The 20696-nt window shown below is 45.8% G+C and overlaps 1 long non-coding RNA gene across 1 annotated transcript in view; it reads left to right on the forward strand.

Moving 5' to 3' along the window:
- Positions 1–20696, forward strand: part of LOC125935667 (uncharacterized) — a 134977-nt gene that overhangs the window by 22838 nt on the left and 91443 nt on the right. The window contains exon 2 of the long non-coding RNA XR_007461748.1: positions 13816–13960. This is a non-coding gene — a long non-coding RNA (uncharacterized LOC125935667). The remainder of the gene's footprint in view (positions 1–13815; positions 13961–20696) is intronic.

Below are 20696 nucleotides of genomic sequence, written 5' to 3' on the forward strand. Positions count from 1 at the left end.
TGCACGTCCCTCCTGAAGCTGCCCATGCTCGGAGAGGACGACCTTCCCGATAGAGGAGGACCACTCTTTGGTCAAGGGCATACAAGTAGTTGCACTCTACTGCTACAACTGCCAAACAAGCTTTCAGGGTCTATTTGCACGAGAATGTAGGGTAGTCAGTGTTCCAATACTCGGGATGCATCCAAATGAGGTGTGCTGCATGTGACAGTCTGCCTTTCTTTGTAAAAGAAAAAAAAAACACACGGAAAATTTCAAATGCATGGCTACTCTTGTGTATTTTCAAGTTGGGTGGTGGCTTCCTATCTTACGTTCATATTTTATGTATTCTTTTGTGGTACAAATATGCCCAAAAAAAAGAGAAGGCAAAGCTGATGGCGTGGTAAGCCCTTAGGCCAAGGATCCTGTAGGGAGGAGATGGCGTCTCAGGTGGGGGTGCTGCAGGGAGTCAGGGGCCATTGAGCAAGGCCTGAGCAGCGTTAAGGGAAAGCATGGGTGGCTAGTAATAGGAAGACGCCACACTCACTCCTACACCTGTAGGGATCAGGGGAGAGAACTGAGGCTAAGGAAAGCTTTCTGACAGAAGCTATGTATGGCTCTAGGAAAACGGGCCCAGGATAGGGGTGGGGATGAGACCAGGGAACTAAATGCCCTGACTTCATTTGAACTTTGCCCTCCATTCTCATGGTGTTGCCTCCTATTGACCAATCCAAACAGAAGTCAGAGGGCAGGAGAAGCCAGTAGGTACTTCTTATAAAGGGCAGAGGCAGCTAGGGAAAGGGGGAGGGATATCTAGAGGGGTAAAGGGCCTCACTTGACGCATGTTTGTTCATGGCTGTCTAGGCACTGACTGGCTGATAGCGTCTCTTAGGCGCTGGATGGGTTGGAATTCCAAGGTCATGGTCCATTCCTACCCTGTGCTGCCTGGGAGTTAAATGGGGGACTCCAGACTTGGGGTTCACGCTGTTTTCCTGGTCCATGGGGCCAGCGATTCCTCAGTTTCCACCCAGTGACATTTTCTGCCCAGCAGTTTGGCTTCTATGGCTGTGGCTTCTGGGCCTGTGGAAATGGTCTGAGCTGACTCACTGGCAGTGCCCAGCTAATCACCGGTGGCAGTGAGGGCCCTGAGCACAGACCTGGGATTCAGAGGGGCTGGGGGCTGGGGGTGCTCTAAATAGGAGCTGGGAGGGGCGCCTGGGTGGCGCAGTCGGTTAAGCGTCCGACTTCAGCCAGGTCACGATCTCGCGGTCCGTGAGTTCGAGCCCCGCGTCAGGCTCTGGGTTGATGGCTCAGAGCCTGGAGCCTGTTTCTGATTCTGTGTCTCCCTCTCTCTCTCTGCCCCTCCCCCGTTCATGCTCTGTCTCTCTCTGTCCCAAAAATAAATAAAAACAAGTTGAAAAAAAAAAATTAAAAAAAAAAATAAATAGGAGCTGGGAGGCTGCTGGCTGGCTAAAGGAGCCTGCTGCAGGTTGAAGGTGAGCAGAAGTTTTGGCCATGGCTTGCACGGAGGCCCTGGGCCGGGTGCTTCTCAGTGCTTCACTTTTCTCTCCTATCTGACAGAAATAACATCCTGCCAAATTTTGTAAGGCACTCCAGACCCCTCGCCAAGCCTCCTTCCCAGCACAGGAGAATGCTAGTTGAGAAGGGAATAAGGTTGGCATTATTTTCAATTCCCCCAGAAAAATCCCATTCTCTGCCCTGTGAGAATCCGTTTGCCAAATTGCTTTTAGCAAGGCTGAACTGGTGACAGGAAAAGACTCAGATGGCATTCTGTGAAAGTAAAAAGCATAATGAAAATAGCAAATGCCGATAGTGTGCCTCCCCTGTGCTAGGTGTGTTCTAAATGCTTTCTATAAGCTCTTTCATTTAATCCTCATGGCAACGCCATGAAGCAGGTACTAAAGCTGTTTTCAGATGAGGAAACTGAGGCACAGGGGGATGAAAGAATTTGCCCAGTGTCACACAGGTGGTGAGTAGTAGGGCTGGCATTCAAACCTGGGCATTGTGGCTCTGGAGTTATGACGCCTGCTTCTCTTTCTTGGCTAACGTCTCCTCGGTACGTACCAGGAGACAGGACACTCCTAAATAGAAATGAAATGTAAAGCTGGCAATAGCTTTGGAGGTTCATTTGGTCCAGCCTCTGTGTTCTTACAGAGGGGGAAACCGAGGGCCCATGAGGTTCAGGGATCAGGTCTCGGGAGCCGGGATCTAATGTGAGTAATTCACTCGGCTGTTCTGGAAACACTGGGGGACTCAAAAGTGGCTGGCTGTGCCTAGTGATATTCTGGCAATTTTCCTAGCGTTGTTTAGCAAGTAAATTTCTTTGAAGCAAAGTTCCTTTTATCCAAGAAGCAATGTGACCTCAAATCTTGTTTTCATAAAACATCTCTGACGTTAGCTGCATGAGGCAAAAGCCCTGAAGGTGTCTGTGCTGCCCTTGTGCTCCCTGAATCTGATGCTGTCTCTGGCATTGACTTAGGAACTGTTTCTACTGTGAATAACAGTCAAGCATCAGGTCGTGGGGGGCCCAGAGTCCAGGTGAGCTGGGCATGCTGGGGGCACAGATGAGAGGAGAGAGGCTCTTTCATCAATTTCCAGGGGGCTCAGGGGGCACCTGAAGTATCTTTGTCTGCAGAGGTCCTCGGCCCACCCAGCCATGCTGCTGTCACAAAGAACAGAGTGTTTCGGGCCATGTGACCATAGGGGAAGCTGCCCAGGCCTCCGAGGGGGCTGCCAGCTTCTGAGCTGTTGATTCCATGACTCTGGGACCCAGAGCTGCAGAGAAAGGGCAGCATTCTTCCTGTGGAGGCTTGGTCCAAATGGCCCCATGGCTTTCTTTTCTCTGGGATCAGCAGGCTACTGTTGGGAGGGACAATCGAGGTTGTTGTCCTGGCCTGGCCCAGAAGCACCGCTGGCAGAGGCAGGGCTGGCTTCCTGGACCATCCTTGCCGCACCTGCCCTCCTGATTGCGTGCTTGTGGGCCAGTGCCTACGGGGGCTCTGTTCTTTCCCATCTCCTGGCCACTGATGCCTGGGACAGCATATCTCCCCCTGCCCAACCCAGATGGCCCAGGGGCCAGTTAAGAGGGTTTCCCCTTCTCCCATGCAGCCAACATATTTTACTTCTCCTCCTAGATACATTAGAATTAAGATGGAGATACTCTAGGAAGGCAGTTTGGTGCTAAATTAGAGGACACTCATTTGTCTTTCTTTTCTAGAATAGTGCAGTTAGTAAGGGGTTAACATGTCAATATTTTCCTCTTCCATCCTTGTGGCTTAAGTGATAAAGGAGACAATTTGCTGTCATGGGGGGAAGATCTCGTTATCTCTTGTCTCTCATGGATGCTTTTTTTAAACCCTCAATCCTGTCTGTTTTGAGAGGTCCAGACATGGCCTGGACAAACTCTACTCTTGGTATTGGGGCAAATGCTTTCTCATGTTGTAAGTAGGAGATCTCAGGCCTGGGTTTGGTTATTGGAGGAGAAATATATACAGATAGGATACCGTGATCACTTTGGTTCAAGGCACTTCAGCTTACCAGGTGTTTGGTTAAAGGATGGAGGGATTCCTAAATCCTGCCCTAGACCAACAACCCTTCCCTTCAAATGATTTCTCATATCATCTGTATCAGTCAGTGTCTAGTAGGAAACAGATGACTTATATGGAAGCTCTGGATTAGACCCTTCTCTGTGAGATGGCATACTCAAACTGAGCAATTTCAGGAGATTTTAATAAATGGGTGTCATATGAAACAGTTGGCAGGGTGTAGGAAAACCAGTGAGGAATGGTTCAGTATTCTGGAGCTAGCAGGTGCAGGAAGCCATGACACTCCTGGGCCGCCAAGAGGAGGGCACACTCAGTGTATACCAGAGAGAGCTGTCATTCTAAGAAACGGCCTCCTGTCCACGGGCTTTTGCCTGTGGAAGATAGAATCAGTCAAACAAGTGCAGTCTGGTCATGGGAGATCCAGAATAATCAGTCTCACCCTCTTCTCACATGCCCTTTGGCCTGTTCTGTCCACTGACCAACTAGAAACCGGGGAGAGAGAGCATGTTGATGGAGTCTGTCCATACACCCATCGGAATAAACTTCCTGAGGCACACAGCAGGTTGGAGAAGGGTGGCAGGTGGATTTGTAGGGGTAAATGGAAATTACCCAGCACGACATCTTATGTCACCTGTATTCTACCATATCTTCCCCTCCTGATACATACATATATATTTCCCAAATGGCCTCCATGTCTGTGTTTTGTGCCTTCTGTTCCCTTTTCATAGTTGTGACTTCTCACCCTCATTTTATTCGTCTGGCAATTTTTTTTTAATGTTTATTTATTTTTGAGAGATAGAAAGACAAAACACAAGCAGGGGAGGGGCAGACAGAGAGGGAGACACAGAATATAAAGCAGGTTCCAGGCTCCGAGCTGTCAGCACAGAGCCCAACATGGGGCTTGAACTCACGAACCATGAGATCATGACCTGAGCTGAAGTCGAACGTTTAACCGACTGAGACACTGAGGTGCCCCATGTCTTGCAATATTTTTTTTGAATACTATTTATATTTTATCATTTTATTAAACACAGAAAGAGACTGTTATAGCTTTCAAAAATATCAGTATTCAGCTTCTAATGGAATGGTTCTCAACTGAATGATTTGGCTCCTCCCCAGGAAATATTTGGCACTCCGAAGACATATTTGGTTGTCACAACTCAGGGTGGGTGCTACTGGCACTTAGTGGACAGAGGCCAGGATTTCTCTAGGTGGAGAAATCCTGCTCTAAGGAAGATTTTTGGCTCTGCTAATGCTGATCAGAGAGCAGGTGAAAAAGAGAGAAGGATTTTTGTATGTTTTTGTTTGTTTGGGTTTGCTTGTTTTGACTGGGTGGGAGGACTCTATCACAGAGAAAATTTCCACATTGTCCTTGGGGAGGATGTCCCCTGTTGGGGCCCAGCTGGGCTCTTGGGCTCACTCTCTGACCATCTTGGGAATTAGCAGGACTGTAAGATCAAGCATCTAAGAAGCAGTATTGAGAGCTTCAAGGGGGAATATCTCAGACCACGTAGAGATGACCCTCTGAGTTTCCCTGCTCTGTGTGGCTGCTGGAAGCGGTACAGCCAACTCCAAAGAGCTATTTCAAGATGGTTCAGCCAGACCCAAAGGTCTGGTAGAGTTCTTGCCTTTCCCAGGCTTTGGGGTTCTCTTCTTTTCAGCTCAAAGCTCTTAGAATGTTAATAAGTAGGGACTTATAAAGTCCTGAAATAGTTTGCAGGACACAAAGGAAATGTCCCAGCTCAAAAAGTAAACAAATATAGTCAGCTATCCTTTGTTAACTTGCTGTTTAAACCTGGTATTTGCTTCTTTTTTCTCTTCCTTCTTTTCTCTTATTTCCCATTTTCAGGTCACTTCCCTGCCGGTTTGTGCATATGGTGGAGAGGAGGGGCAGGCAGAGAAAACTCTATCAGCTTCTTTGGGCAAGCTGTTAACAGACTCCATGAAAAGATGAGGAAGTAATGACTACATTGCCTTTAAAAATCAGGAGTAACCATTAACTGTGCTATTCTTCCCTCCGTCACCAACTCTTGACTTGGCTTTATTACAGCTTAAGTGATTTTAATATTTATTGCATTTTGTTTGTTTTTTAACAAGCAATTTATTAAAATTTGTTTTTTAAAAACAAAATGACAAAGGATTTAGACAAACAGGGGACAGTCTCTTCCCCACCCCCCTCCAGTCATCCCCCAAAGGCAATATCCATCCAGAGATATTCTATGACTATAACAAACAAATATGTATATACATGTTTCTTTTATCTTTTCACCCCATACAAATAGTATTATATTTATTTTTTACTCAGAAAATTATCTTGGAAATCCTTTCATATCAATAAAGAACTTTCTTTCTTTCTTTTTTTTTTAATGGTCCCATGGTATCACGGAGAAATCTTACTATATTTGGCCAAAAGTGACTTGTTTTTGAAAAGGCTTCTGAATGTTTCAAACCAGAAAGAACGCTCAACTAAAAAACAAAAACAACACAACACTTGTTTTGAAAGTTTAAGCATGAAAGGCTACTTCTATCATCTTGAAAAGCTTTCATTCTTTCATCTTATTGAGATTTTTAGGTTTTTATTGTTGTTGTTGTTGTTCTACATTTGCCCCTTAACTTAAAACCTCTATCAAATAGCTGCTCAGAACCAAAAAGTGCACCCCAGGTTTTTGACATTGCTTGTGATTTAAACCGTGTCTGGTTTTTTTGTTTGTTTGTTTTCTTTTTAATTACTGCACATTTCTACGGAAAGCCAGCCTGACCCAGTGCAATGCTATTAGCACCAGAAAAGCCTGTCTTGGCTTGGGACAAGACAGGGTGCCTCTCTGTTCTCCCGTTTTCCCATTAAAAAAAAAAGAATCTTGTTAGCATCCTGGAGCCTTCGCAGCTTTGAAGCTTTGTGCGGGGGCAGGACTACCTCAGATTCAGAAGTTAGAGTCTATTTACCTCTACTGTATTTCTGTGGTACGGCCAGGACCTGTGTATTTTAAGTAACAACGGAGTTTGCTGCATTTGGAAGCCAAAGAGCGGGCAGGCGGAAGAGTCGGCCGGGTGTACTGCGTGCTGGGGCTCCGGGGCTTTTGAAACCCTTTCCAGTGTTGTCACTTGAATGTCGAACACGTTATTCTCAGTGGACACTAAAGAGAAGTACAGGTACCTTGGGCTCCAGGGGGATTCATTATTCAAGGCACAAAATTTCCTACGCTGGCCTGCAACACATTATAATTCAAATGAGCCCAGCACAATAGAAGAAAAATATGCAAGCAGATTTCTCTCTGTCGTGTTTTTTCCCTCCTCTCTGAAGCCCTGTAATTACTGCAGGCAGGTGGAGCATCTGGGGTGTGGGGGAGTCCACTGTATTTTTACCTTCCCAGGAACGCGACTTGCCTACCGCATCAATAGATTTTATTTTTAATTAAGCGCTTATTGCAAAATCTAAGTCCCTGCGCGAAAGCCTTATTCACAACTTTTTTTTTTTGCTGCCGTTCCCTGAGATAGATGCTGCTATTACTGTCTCAAATTTCCTTTCTTAAAATGTGCTGTTTTAGTAAATTAGTTCTGTCCTTCCGTGAGCTCGGCAGCCCCGCGGAGGCCGGCCGGCGGGGCCTTGGCCTCATTTTCCCCCTCCGCAGTCCCGGGTCACTTTCTCCGCGCGCCCAGCAGCGCCACGTGCCGGGAGCGCGTGGTCCAGGCGCGGGAGGCCGGTCCCCTTCCCCTCTGTACCCCCTGTCGTGCCGGGGTCGGCTCGGCTGCGCTTCTGAGAGACCTCCAGTCCTGGGGTGGGGAGGCAGAGGCCACCAGACTAAGCGACCTCGGCCCCCGCAACGCCGGGGCTTCGGGAGCTCCGGTGCAAGAGGAGAGGGAGGCGGGATCCGAGACTCCTAGGTTGGTTAACGGAGGGGGGTGGGGGGGTTGCGAGAAAGCCGTCTTGGTGGCGGCGCGCGGGGCCGGGAGGAAATGCGGGAGGACCGTACAGGCGCCCGGGCTGCCGCGGGAGGGTCCTCGCCCCTCTCTGCAGACGCCGGCCACCGAGCAAGCCGAGCCCGAGAAGCCCCAGGGCCTCGGTGGAGCGTGGCTTTTCCGATCCTGGAAGTCGGCGGCTTTAGGAGGGGCGGGAACTCGCGTCCCGGGACGACCTCGCCCGGAGACCCGTGACCGACGTGCTGGCGGGAAGGTAGCTCCCGGGGTTCGGCAGGGGAAAATGTCTAGGGGTTGGCCAGGCCTCTGCGGGGTCCCTGGGAGCCGGCTGCCGGGGCAGGGTGTGCCCCCCCCCCCCGCCCCGTTTCCTGGCTCGATGAACCCAGGTCCCCTTCTATGGGATCCAGTAACTGGATGCAAACGGGTTTCCAGCAATCCACAGGGCCCTGCCTAAGCCCGCCGGCCTGGCCAGGGTGGCTCCAGGCCACCGCACAGGCACCAGGCAGCATGGCCGTTAGCTGTCATTTGTGCCTCCCAGGGACAATTTGAAGCGTGGGCACGGTTGGCCAGAGACAGTGGAGGGAGATTGAGAAGTAGCAGCCAAAAGGCTGGTGAGTCTGTCAGCACTTGCAGAGAGAGAGGCAGTCCCCTTCAGTCACCAGTGAATCTTAATCAAGGGCAGGAGAGTCAAAAGGGAGGGTCCAAGGGAGAGAAACCTATCTCAGGAAAACATTCACATGTGGTCAAAAGAGGGGCCCAGCCTGGAATGAGTGCGGTGTCCTTACTGCCCCATGGAGCTTCCCTGGGTGCAGACGGTATCTGTCCCCACCTTGTTTCTTTGGTATCCTCTACAGGGCAAGGGCCCATGCTGGGGGCTCATATCTCTCTCAAGAAGGGCACAGAGAGGCGGTGTGTGTGTGTGTGTGTGTGTGTGTGTGTGCGCGCGCGCACGCACGCACGCTTGTGCTCCTGCTGGTTGGGCCAGCAAGGTGCCTAGAGGGCCAGACATTCCCATTTCCCTCTCAGGAGAGTGTGGGTCACTTCCATGACTCAGTCCAACTCTTTCATTATTGGTCACCAGAGACTAGGACTGGGGCTCTTTGAGTCCTCTTTTACCTCTCCCATTGTATTTTTCATTCTCATCACAGAAGAGGTACATGTTTAGTGAACTAATGAAAAATTAATTGTACTGATGAAGAATTAATGAAAAATGCAAACATGCAAAAGGAAGAAAATAAAAACCCCAAACACTCCCAATACCTAGAGACAAACCTTACTTGTGTATCCTGAGTGCAAACACAGTTATTATGAGGGACAAGTGACTTTTTCTTTTCTGAACAAAATATTGCAAATATCTTTCCACGTGAGCATCCCTACAGTGAATATAGTTCAATAAACAGACTCTTTCCTTAATGACTACACAGTGCTTCCACTGTAGGGATGTGGTGTGATATTTTCAACCATTCCTTTACTAGTCTTTTAGGGTGTTGTAGCAGTTTTTATTTCTGTCCACACCATTCCTGGGTCATTCTCCTGCTGGGTCACTATGTATGTCCTTAATTGTTTCCTTAAGATCTACTCCTCAAAACAGCTGGGTTAACTGTTCCGTGTTTTAGAAAAGTTTTACTACATTTCGTCAAATTGCCCTTTAGAAAGGTTATGTCAATTCATAATCCCACCTGCAGAGAGTGTAAAACCTGTTGCCGGAATTCATCGTCATCAGTCATGAATATTAGTCGTCTTCTTTTTATTCTTCTGTGTTTGCTCATTTTTAAATGGGAGTGTTCATCTTTTTCTTAATTGTTTGTAAGCTTGTTTTGTATATTCTCTTTATTAACTCTTTGTCATATGCTTTGCAACTTTCCCCAATTTGTCAATTGCCTTTCACATTTAAATTTACATTTAAAATTTTTGTGTGGTTGAAATTTGGCGTCATTCTATGAAGTCCCTCTTTATCTCTGAATCTTCTAACCATTCACCTACAAATGTTTCCAGTATTTCCATTGTTCCATTAAAATTTTTAATTAGTATGGAATTAATTTGGGTATATGGTATAAAATAGGAACCCGAGTTTACCCTGCCCCACTACCTTGTGCCTTTGTTGGTTCCAAATCCTTTTGACTCTGGCAGACACTACAGCCAATTCCTAAACGAGCAGAGCTGGGAGGGAAAATCTGGTGGCAGAGACCTTGCTCCAGGAAGTGCAGAGGCTTGAGGTGAGGGATTAGGAAACTTCCAAAGACAGGACCAGGACTCATTTTGTAGACACATCTGACTGGAATCACATAGATTTGGGTGAAATCCAGTTTCTGCCACTTGCATCCTATTGGTCCTGGAGCAAGTACTTTAACTTATTGGAACTTCAGGTTTGTATTTGTAAAATGGGTATACAGATTGCAAGTACTGCCTCTGAGGATGGATGTGAGGATAACATGATATGTTTAGCACATAGCGAGTAAGCAATATTATTATTGGTAGGGGGTGAAGAGAGGATGAGGAAGGTGTATGCAACTGTTAAGAAGAAATATAGAATACCCATAATTATAGAAAAAAGGTGATGAATCCAAGCAATAGGGGGCTTTCCCATGGGGAAACAAGGACTTTATTCCTATAGCTGGGGTCAGCTGGAGTCTGGACTTAAAACGAACTCAGACTTTTCAAAGGTCTCCAGTAACATTCCTGTTCTCCAACCTGTTCCAAGGCTTTCTGATGGACCTGCCTGGGTTAAAGAGAATCGGTGGAATGAGCCGGCATTGGGAGAGCTCACAGGATAGAGAGCACAGGGGCCCAGGGCTCTAAGTGGGCAGCCATCTCCCTCCTGGCTCTCCCCCAGCTGACGATTGCTACAAAGAGAAATAGTCACTGGACAGGAGCCAGGGGCACCAGTCAGCTTAACCAAAGGAATCAATGAACGCTGTGTTTTCCCTCTGCAAATGAGGAAAATGACATGGTGAGAAGACATATGCCTTGTCCAGAATCACAAATCCCAGAGGCAGAGAAAGCATAGAGAAACGCTGCCTCAGAAGGAGCCATTTCCCATCCCAAGGATGCCAGAGCCTGGCCTTGAGTAACAAAGGGGATGGGAATGCTGCCTTTGAGCTCCCTGGCAGTGGAGGCCCAACATATTTTTATGAGGCATGGACAATGAGTAGCCATTCAAAAGGCCAAAGCTGCCTCTTCTTAGTAAAAGGCAAATATTTTAGGAATCCCTTGTTACTAGGCAAATGGCTGATTGCTTTTTAGGGGAGTGAGACCCAGCTTGATGCCGTCTTTAGGGCTTTAAGCTTTGATTCTGAATTTTGCTCTGGTGAAAGACTGGTTCTCAATCTGGCTGCGCTTTGGAATTAGCTGTGGAGTTCTTAAAAATACAGATGCCCAGGCTCCACTTCCAGAAGGCTGGATTAAACTGGCCTCCGGTAGGACCGAGTTGTCAGTGTTGACAAAAAGTTCCTTGCTGATTCTAATATGTAGTTTAGAATTGAGAGGAAGCCCCCTTTTGGGTCGCTGTATTCTCTCTCTTCTGAGTTGGTGAGAACTAGGTTATAAGACAGAACTATTCTAGCAAAATGTTTCTCGAACTCTAAGGAATTATCTGGGGATCTTGTTAAAACACAGGTTGTGATTTAGGATGTCTGGGGTGGGACCTAACGTTCTGCATTTCTAACAAACTACTGATGCTGCTCATGCAGCTGTTTTCAAGACCACCTCTGAGTACCGTCAGTCTAGATGTGTTCCTCACATTTCAAAGAGCATAACTGACCCTGCTAAGCCTCTTGAAAAGGCAGATTCCTGGACTGATTCAGAGTGTTGGGGATGGAGTCCAGCAATCTGCATTTTTCAATGAGTCCTATCGATGCACTCGATAGTTCAAAGGCCACACTTAGAGAATGCAGTCAGCCTGACTATGGTTTCCGCAGACATTTGTCTTTTTAGCACATCCTGCAGTCAACACTTGGCTGGAAGATCTCGAGTCAGTTGGCTGGGAGGTGAAGCTGAGCAGAGAGCCCCCGGTGCATGGCTCCTGGGCCTGAACTGCAGCTCACTGCCTCTTAGATGCCTTCATGTGTAGGCCAAATCCCATTATCACAGGAGAGTTACAAGTCCTTGCACTTCCTTGGAATAAAGGAGCCATCTGTTTAGGTTTGGGTTTTGATTGTAAAGTTATTTGACCTGCCCCTCTACCCCCCCCCCCCCCCCCCCCCCCCCCCCTTCACTGAGTCGACCTGTGAGGTAGGATAAACCCAGGGCCTGGAATGAGGGTCTGAAAAAAGTTGACACATCTGCCCTCTTCCCTTGTTTGGCTACCGTTAGGCCTGCCATTCTCCAAGTACTCATTATTCAGCTTGTGGATGATTCTGGGCCTTCATTTTTTGCCCTCTTCTTCTCATTTCTCCTTGTTTGGGCCATTTCACTGCTTATTAGCAGTTCCACTAGGGGTGGAATGGAAATGAACCCCGTATGAGACAGGATAACATCTGCGAGTAGGTCTGCTTAGAGGTTTGTTGAGGAGAAAGAGAATTAATTATTATTGCAGGTCTTACGGAATTCACCTCAATGTGCTGTCTAGATCCACTTTAATATGGCAACTTTGAGCCTTATAATAAGAACATAGTTCCACCACTATCAGCAATAATTTGCTGGAAAAATTATTACTTGAAAAATGTTTACTTCTTTTACTTATTCAAATGTACTTATTACTTTATATGCTTCTTATTCTCTTGGTTGTCTGGTAAAACTGTTGTAGACGGGGGACACGAATTTACTACCCTCTATGTGTGACTTTCATATTTAAGGAAGGTTTTTTTCATCTATTTCTTCTAGCTAGTTACAATATATTAGGTAACAAAGCATACCTCCTATTCCCATTACTTGGTATAATAAATATCTTGGTGAAATTTCTTACAGGGTTTGATTACTCAGTCAAAACCTAAGTATCCTGTTGGGAGAAGAACAATCATTTTAGTGATACTGTTCTATGCTTTGGTTGAATTGAATAGTTACTAATCCAGCCAGAGAAGAAAGAGGCAGGTAATTGGAATTGAGCAAACACACTGAGCCCCTCAAAAAAAGACTCACGAGAAGTGTAAAATTTCTCATCAAACATCTATCCGTCTATTTTCTCCTTACTTACAATAGTCATTGCAACTGTAGGAAATAACTCTAGGGGCCTGGTCTACATTAGGAGAAAACTGCTATTTCTCATTCAAGTGATCTGGAAATGAGTTTAAACAGACACAATCTGCCAGTGGTCAATGTTAGGTCAGTGACTCTAATAGCCAATTCAAAATTTCTTTTTAAGAAAATGCCATACCCCCATCCACCACTTTACTTCTCACTGTGTAACACTCTAAGATTTGCTTAGGTTGTGTGAGGGTAGAAAACAGGGAGGTAGTCTGGCCACTTTTCATGTAACTTGCATAAATTAATAGCAACCTTTTTCTCTCATTCATCTATATAAGCCAAACTACCAGACCATTTCTCCAGTCGTGGTAAGAAGGGTTAAAGAAACGGGACTCACTGTCTTGGTTGTGGTATGGTCAAGATCCTCTTGAAAGGATGCTTCATGAAAGTTCTCTGATTCTCCTCAGGGCTGTATCTCTGGTGCATAGCACTGTGCTTTGTTCTGGGTCGGCATGTAGATGGGCAGTCTGGGTTTAAACCGTATCAGACAACCAATGAGTTTTTAATTTATGGATTTTTAGAGTTAGAAGGGACCTTTGAGAGAATAGAGCTCACTATAAATTTCCTATCCATCTACAATTTCTTTCATTTTCCTTCTGCACAGAATCATGCTTTTGTTCAGTTGTCTTCCCTCTCCTGTACCCTTAGGAGAGGCTGAAACAACCTTTCCCATAGGGTCTTCTTTCCAGTAATTGGTTCAGAAATGGGTATGTGTGGCTCACTGATGGCCAGTGCTATCTGGGGGATTCTCTCTCCTTTTCCTCCAGATGCTTTGTGTCTGACTGTGATGCCTAGAATTGCTGCAGTCATCATACTATCAGTATAAGGATTGAGCTGATAGGATGGCAAGAATGGGGAGAAAGAGAGAAAGAACCCACGTCATTGATGACATCATCAAACCACTGTTATCAATCAACCCTTGTCATGGTTAACTTTATGTTTCAACCTGACTAGGTTCAGGGATGCCCACATAGCTGGTAAAACATGATTTCTGGGTGTGTCTGTGAAGATGTTTCTGGAAGAGATTAGCATTTGAGTCTGTAGACTGAGTAAAGATCATCCTCTCCAGTGTGGGTGGGCATCATCCAATCTGTTGAGGGCCTGAGTAGAACAAAAAGGTGGAAAGGTTAATTCTCTCTTTTACTTGAGCTGAGACATCATCTTCTCCTTCCCTCAGGCATCGGTGCTCCTGGTTTTCCAGCCTTCAGACTTGGACTTGGATTTACCCAGTTCTTTGGCCTTGGGGTGGAATTATAGTACCAGCTTTTCTGAGCCCCCAGCTTGCAGACATCAGATCACAGGACTTCTTAGCCTTCATAATTGTGAGTCAATCCCTTATAATAAATCTCATTCTATATATATATCCTGTTGGTTCTATTTCTCTGGAGAATCTTGACTAATTCAGCCTTTAAGCTGCCCTGCCACTCAACTTTCTGTTTTGCAGGATAATGCATTTCCTTAATGTTTAAATCAGTTTGAGTCAGGATTTCTGTTGCTCGTGGCCCAAAGCATCTTAAATGATTAAGAGAATTTTAAGACCAGTTCTCGTTTCCTAGAAGATCTAACAGAATTTGCTCAATGTCATGTTTTGGGTGATAATAGAACTCAGGACTAGAGGTCGAGTCTTTTGCCTCAAAGTTATTTTTATTATATGCTGCCTTTTTCACAGTTGACTTAGTTATAAATCAAAGGTGGCTTAAAAACCCATCTGTGAACACACTGTCCTTGTATTTAATAAAATTGCCCCACCTAGGTCAAGTCTGGAATTCTATTCCAAATTTTCCTTATTTGGATATGCTGGATCAAACTGGCCACTCACACATACAAAGAGTGTGCTTGTTGACTTTGAAGAACTGAAAACACTTTGTTCCTCATTGCTGGGGAGCACTGGCCTGGGAGACTTGATATGCTGGATAGCTGTGGGCAAGAAAGACAAATTATACCTGTTTGGGTCAAAACTTGCCATCTGTAAGGTAAGGGAGAACACAGGATGTTGTCTAAGGCCATTGCCAAGACTTCAGTTGGAAGATTGAATGGAATCCACAGGCAGAGGAAGGGCGAGGGAGGCAGTGGGGGAATAAAGGGCAGGGAGATTGGCTTATTTTTTCCATTCCTAGTGGCATTTCTTGTATCAGGCCATCCCCCATCTGCAAGGCCTTCTATTTGCCTCCAGCATTACAGTCGGCTTGCCCACGCTGTAGGGCCCAGGTTAAGCTGTACTTCCTCCACCAAGTCTTCTCTGATCACTGCAATATGCACCAGTAATTATTTCTCAGAATACACTTATTTCCTGAACTCCTTAGTCATTCATTAACCACAGCATGTTATTTTGGAATATTTCTTTTGACACTTCACTCATTTTGCCCCTGAATGTTATCTTTGGAGAGCACATCAGCAAAGAAGAAAGGGCTTAGACTTTAAGGACACGTTGACTTGGTTTGAATCCTGCCCTGCAACCCCTGCCTTGCAGAACTCCAGGGGCCAGGGAGTCAATATGGCAGCCCTGCCTGGCTCTACTACTTGGAAGTAACCTTCTCTGGCCAGCTCAAGTCCTCTGTGGAATGCAGTTGGGGCAGGTGTGAACAGGCACACTCTGTTAGTTTTCTACTGCTGCTCAAAAAATTGCTGTATCTTAAAACACACATTTCTTATCTTATAGTTCTGGGAGTCAGAAGTCTAATGGGTCAAGCAAGGCTAGTAACTTCAGGAGGCTCCAGGGGGAATCCACCTCCTTGCCTTTTCTAGCTTCTGGCTGCAGCCGGCATTTCTTGGCTCGTGGCCCCACATCACTCCAGCCTCTGTTTTCTTCCTCGTATCTCTGTTGCTCTGACTCTGACCTTTCTACCTACCTGTCATAAAAGCCTTTGATCTTACCTGGGGCCCACCCAGATAATTCAGGCAAGTCTCCCCATCTCAGGATTTTGTAACTTGATCATTTCTACCAAGTCCCTCCCTGCCCCCTTCCCCCATTTGAGGTAACACATTCACAGGGATTAGGGCATGGACATCTTTGGGGACATTATTCTGCCTGCCACTTCTGTGGCACTTTCCTTATCTATAAAATGGAACTGCTACTCTCTGCCTTACAGGGTTATTTAGGTGTTTAAATGAGATAATTTAAGTGTGTAAATTCCTAGCCCTGTGCCTGGCACAGTGCAGGTGGTCGATGCTGGTCAGTTTTCTTTTCTGAGTGGGTTGTTGTGAGTTGGAGGCCAAGCACTGTGACTTCTACCTCTTTCTAAGCCTTTAGGTTTTAGGTACTGGGTCCTGAGAAGGAAATCAAGCAAGTATAATAATTACCTTGATCGAGGACAATGCCTTGCATATAATAAGGTGTCTAAAATGATTTGTTGATTGTTGCTTTGTTAGCAATGGGTGGGGGACATCTGATTAAGCACTATCAGATCCAAAATACAAATTTGGGATTCTTCTGCCACACTTTTACCTAATTACCCTAAAAACTAGTGGGAGAGTAGAATTAGTTCACAATACAATTTAGGGGGAAAAAATTCTTGCTGTCACGGACTTTTCTCCTTGGTCTGGAAACTTCTTGGTTTCCTAGGGTGCAGCTGACTGCTCGCTCTGCAACTGAAAAATCTCTCAAAGGGCCCTGTCCAGTTAGGTCACACAAAGCCAGGCTTATTATTTAGAGAGCACACAATGCCCCCTCACATGGGGCACAGAGAGGAAGGAATTTTTTTTAAGCCAATTCCAGTCCCCTGGAGCTGCAAACTGCCCTCAGGGCAAAGAAGCCTGCAGGATAATTGGGAGGAGTCTGGCAGGAGAAAAGCCGTCCATGAAAGTTAAAGCTGCATCTTTCTCTATATATCGAGGGATGCCAAGACACTTTTTAAGTATTCCCCTCTGGGACAAACCTGTATGTCAAGATAAACAATTAAATAATACGCAAGGGCCAAATCAGGAAAATTGCAGCCTCAGCCTGAGAAAATAATGCTGGGAAGCATCAGCCGTCTGCCATGGCGAAGGTGAGGAGACAGGTTCTGGAGATTCTGCGAGAGAACTGGGTCAGGGAGGAGGTGCTGTCTGCTTAGAAAAATGCTTCAGGCCCCCTGAAGTTTGTGCGTTCATGCTTTCTCAAGATAATAAGGTGGAAAATGACCTTACATTATCTCTCTATTGAACCAGAGTGCAGCTGTCCTAGGAACCCTAACACAGTTGCGGATAATGTGTCTAGAGGGAGAGAGGAACCAGAGACCAGACCCCAAAACTGTGACAGGGAGGATCATGAGAGAAGGGCAGACCATTGGATGGGACACCACTGTCCTTAGGGCCACATAGGGACCGCAAGGAGAGGATTCTTCACACTGTCATCTCTGGAGCGTCACCCTGGGCTTCTGCGTTATCATACTTTGGCCAGCAAGGGCTAAAGGATGGTCAGACGAACATACGTTGTCACAGCACTCTGAACAACTAGCACATGGGGGTTGAACTTGTCTAAGGGACTTTTTGTGGACAAGGAGGAAGCATTATTTGTATAGTATGTGACCAGAGTAGAGAATTCACAGTCCTGTGTGATGACATGGACAGAACTGAATGATCTTAGTGTCTCATCTTCCTGGGCAGAGCAGACCAGCAGGGTCTGGGGAGTCAGGCTGGCTGAGGTGGCATTCTTAAGAGGCCTGAGCAAATCCCAGCAGTAACACCCAGGAGCATAGCCACTGTTGCCCAGGGCAAGCAGCCCAGGGCTGGCATTGGGTTACTAAAGTTGTATTAGGCAAGAGAAGGGTGGGTCAGGTGAGCATGCAAGAGCATCTGGGACCGCAAAGAGCTCATGAGCACAGGCTGAGAGCTGAGGGAAAGCATGGTCCACAGGAGACTCCTGGGTGTTGCCTGCAGGGGGGGTCCTTGCACCCATACCTGAGGGCTCCTTGGAGTGTCCGTATCCAGGATATCCACATCTTAGGGCTTAAGGACATAGCTCGGGAGTGGAGGATAAGAAATGTTTGGCACAGATTGGCCCTTCTGAAAAACCGAGATAGCCTCAACATCAGAAAGTGCGATCAGGCTAAGCAGAGAGGCATACTTTGGGTCCCTTTGCCGCAAAATAGAAGGTGGTCTTTAAGCCTGGGCTTGTCTAATAATTCCTGTGTCAGGCCAACTCCACTCTACAGAGGGCTTTTGGGTATATGCTCCCGTGCAGAAGGCTTTGTACTTTTTTGGGTAGGGTAGAAGCACATCCCACTCTGAGAAGTCCCAGTGGGGGTCTTAACATTGGATTACAACTCAAGGAAGCTTGGTGTTCGGAAGCTTGGTGTTCATACACTGTGACAGAGGAGGAGTGCCAGATTTAGCAAAAAAAAAAAAAAAAAAAAAAAAAAAAAAAAAAAATATATATATATATATATATATATATATATATATATATATATAGGACACTCAGTGAAATTTGAATTTCAGAAAAACAGTGAATAAATTTTTTAGCATACATATATCCCAAACATTGCCCGGAACATACTTATACTGAAAATTATTTGTTCTTTTTCTGAAGTTCAGTTAAACCTGGCATCTTGTATTTTATCTGGCCACACTATTGTGGAGGCGTATATAGAACAGCAGGCCTACGACAAGCCCAGGTGCTAGGCCAAAACAAATCAGGCAGGTGTTTTCCCTTGATGCAACCTCTACCAAAGGTTCCATTTCAAGGTCCGAGCCTGAGTCAGCAGAACAAGCATATGTATTAAATAAAATATTACTTGCCACCAAAAGTTCTTTGCATTTAGTTTGCAGTCAACTCATTGACATGCCGCTCATCAGTGCACCTCAAACAAGTTGATAGATATCCACAACTAGGAGCACCTGGGTGGCTCAGTCAGTTAAATGTCCGACTCTTGATTTCCGCTCAGGTCACGATCTCACGGTTTGTGGGTTCGCTGTCAGCACAGAACCTGCTTGGGGTTCTCTCTCTTCCTCTCTCTCTGCCCTTCCCCCTGCTCACTCATGTGCATGTACACACACTCTCTCTCTCAAAATAAGTAAATAAACAAAAATAAATAAATAAACACACACAACTAGAGCTGCTGTGGAGATGCAGACAGAGTGTGATGCAGACACAGCACACAAAATCCCATCGTTTTGTGGCTTTCAGAAAGCTTGCTGATATCTTTCTTTTTCTTCTGTCCTGAAAGCTCTATAGAAAAATCCACTAAGGGAGAAAGCCATGACTGCTCTCCTTGGGCCCAAAATTCCAGGCTGAAATGACCCAGGGGTAGCAGGCTGACTTGACAATCTGTCAGTTTCTGGATAGAGTTACTCGTCAATCACTCATTCCTGCTAAATGGCAGAAACTCCTTTTTCTTTATGTCAGAATTTATTTGCTCCTAATGCAGTTATAGCTCAGTTTCTGGAATGTCTAGTGGGAACTGAGTACCACCCCGTCCACTTGGTCACAGGGAAACCATGAAGTCAGCCCAAGGACTTAGCTTCCTTTTCTTCACTAAACCTCTGGGCCCTCTCCAAATTCTTTGTATTACTTTTATGCTCTGATCTCATTTTGGCTGGAGCCACATTATAACTTCTTTCTATTCCTTGAATGTGCTATGCTCATTTCTCCAAAAGGGCATCTGGAATGTTCTTCCCCCAAGCCTCCCTACAGCTGCTCCCTGTCACCTCCTGCCTCTCTACTCTAATCTCTCTCTATAGCCTCACTGGCTTAAAAAAAAAAAAAAAAACCCTCATAACACTTACCACTAATGTCCCCCCCCCCCCACTCCCCCCAGTTTATGTGTTCATTTATTTATTCTGTATTTCTCCTCTGGAATGGAAGCCCCTGGACTCAGCATAGTGCCTGGTATATATTAAGTGCCCCACAAATGTTGAGAAGCAGTGAATGGCTCTCCAGGAGGAGAATGAAAAGCTTCCCCTTCAGTTCTTTTCTCCCTCTGGGCCTTGGGCAGGTCTTCCTGGGATTCCTTTAGCCTTCTACCACACCCACAAGCTGAGAGAATAACCCCAGGAGGGCAGTGCTCTGTTTTACATATACAGATAAGAAACAACTGAAATTTGGTTATCCGCTCTATGGAGATGAAAACAAAGTAGTATTTTATTCAAAAAGAATGTGTGTAATAACAGTAATCTGAAAATAATGATATCTATGAGGTCCTGGCAAAGCCACCCAAGAAAAGAAAAACAATAGATGTGAAAGCTTCAGTGAGTCATGACACCGCCTTTCAGCATCAGACTGCCCTGGAATCAGATTCAGATAAACTGGTTTCATCAACTCTAGACTCAGCTGTACACGTCTTTTTTGATTCCCAGCACCAACTGAACATTCTCCAGATAATGGCAAGGTATTGGCTCTCCTTCAAAACGTTCAACTGTGCAGGGGAAGAATGAAAAGGATTCCTTATCTGCTTCTTAAGGTCTAAACACAAAAGTTAGCTCCTTTCCTGGGTCTGCCCAGCGGGCTTCTTTTTTCCTCTGGTGTCTACAAAGAGCTACTGGCTGGACCAGTATTTGTCAAAGGTGGTCTGTGGCCCACCCCCAACAGGATTATTTTAAATGCAGATTTCTGGGACTTACCAGATGCCTAGTGACTCTGAAGTCCTGGGTAGAGCCCAGGAATCTACATTTTAATTGACTGCATACCCGGAGGATTCTTAGGCACACTCGGGGTTTGTCAGGCCCTATGGCTTCACTTTCTCCCGCTGTGTGTGGGTGTCTCTTCTTCCCAATGCAACTCTAAGGGCAGGGGATACACTTGACATTTCTTTCTTGTCTGCTTTGGTGCCGAATTCACTACAAGTATTCAAAAAGATATTTATTGAACGAAAGACCTGAAATTATTTCCCTTTGACTTGAACTTGTTCAAGGAAACTTCCCCCAGAAGATTGGGTTATAAATTTGCCAATTTGATGTTTAAGACAAATTGGTGTGTGTGTGTGTGTGTGTGTGTGTGTGTGTGTGAGTATTGCTCTCCTGAATAAATGTTTTATGTCCACCCCCACCCCCCTTTGTTCAAAGAAGGACAACAAGGTACATATGGCTGGGCAAAATTGTCTAACCCAAAGGTAGAAGCCATTTTTGCCCTTACCTAGAACG

Source organism: Panthera uncia (assembly GCF_023721935.1).
Source record: "Panthera uncia isolate 11264 chromosome A1 unlocalized genomic scaffold, Puncia_PCG_1.0 HiC_scaffold_17, whole genome shotgun sequence".
In the NCBI taxonomy this organism is placed as follows: Eukaryota; Metazoa; Chordata; class Mammalia; order Carnivora; family Felidae; genus Panthera; species Panthera uncia.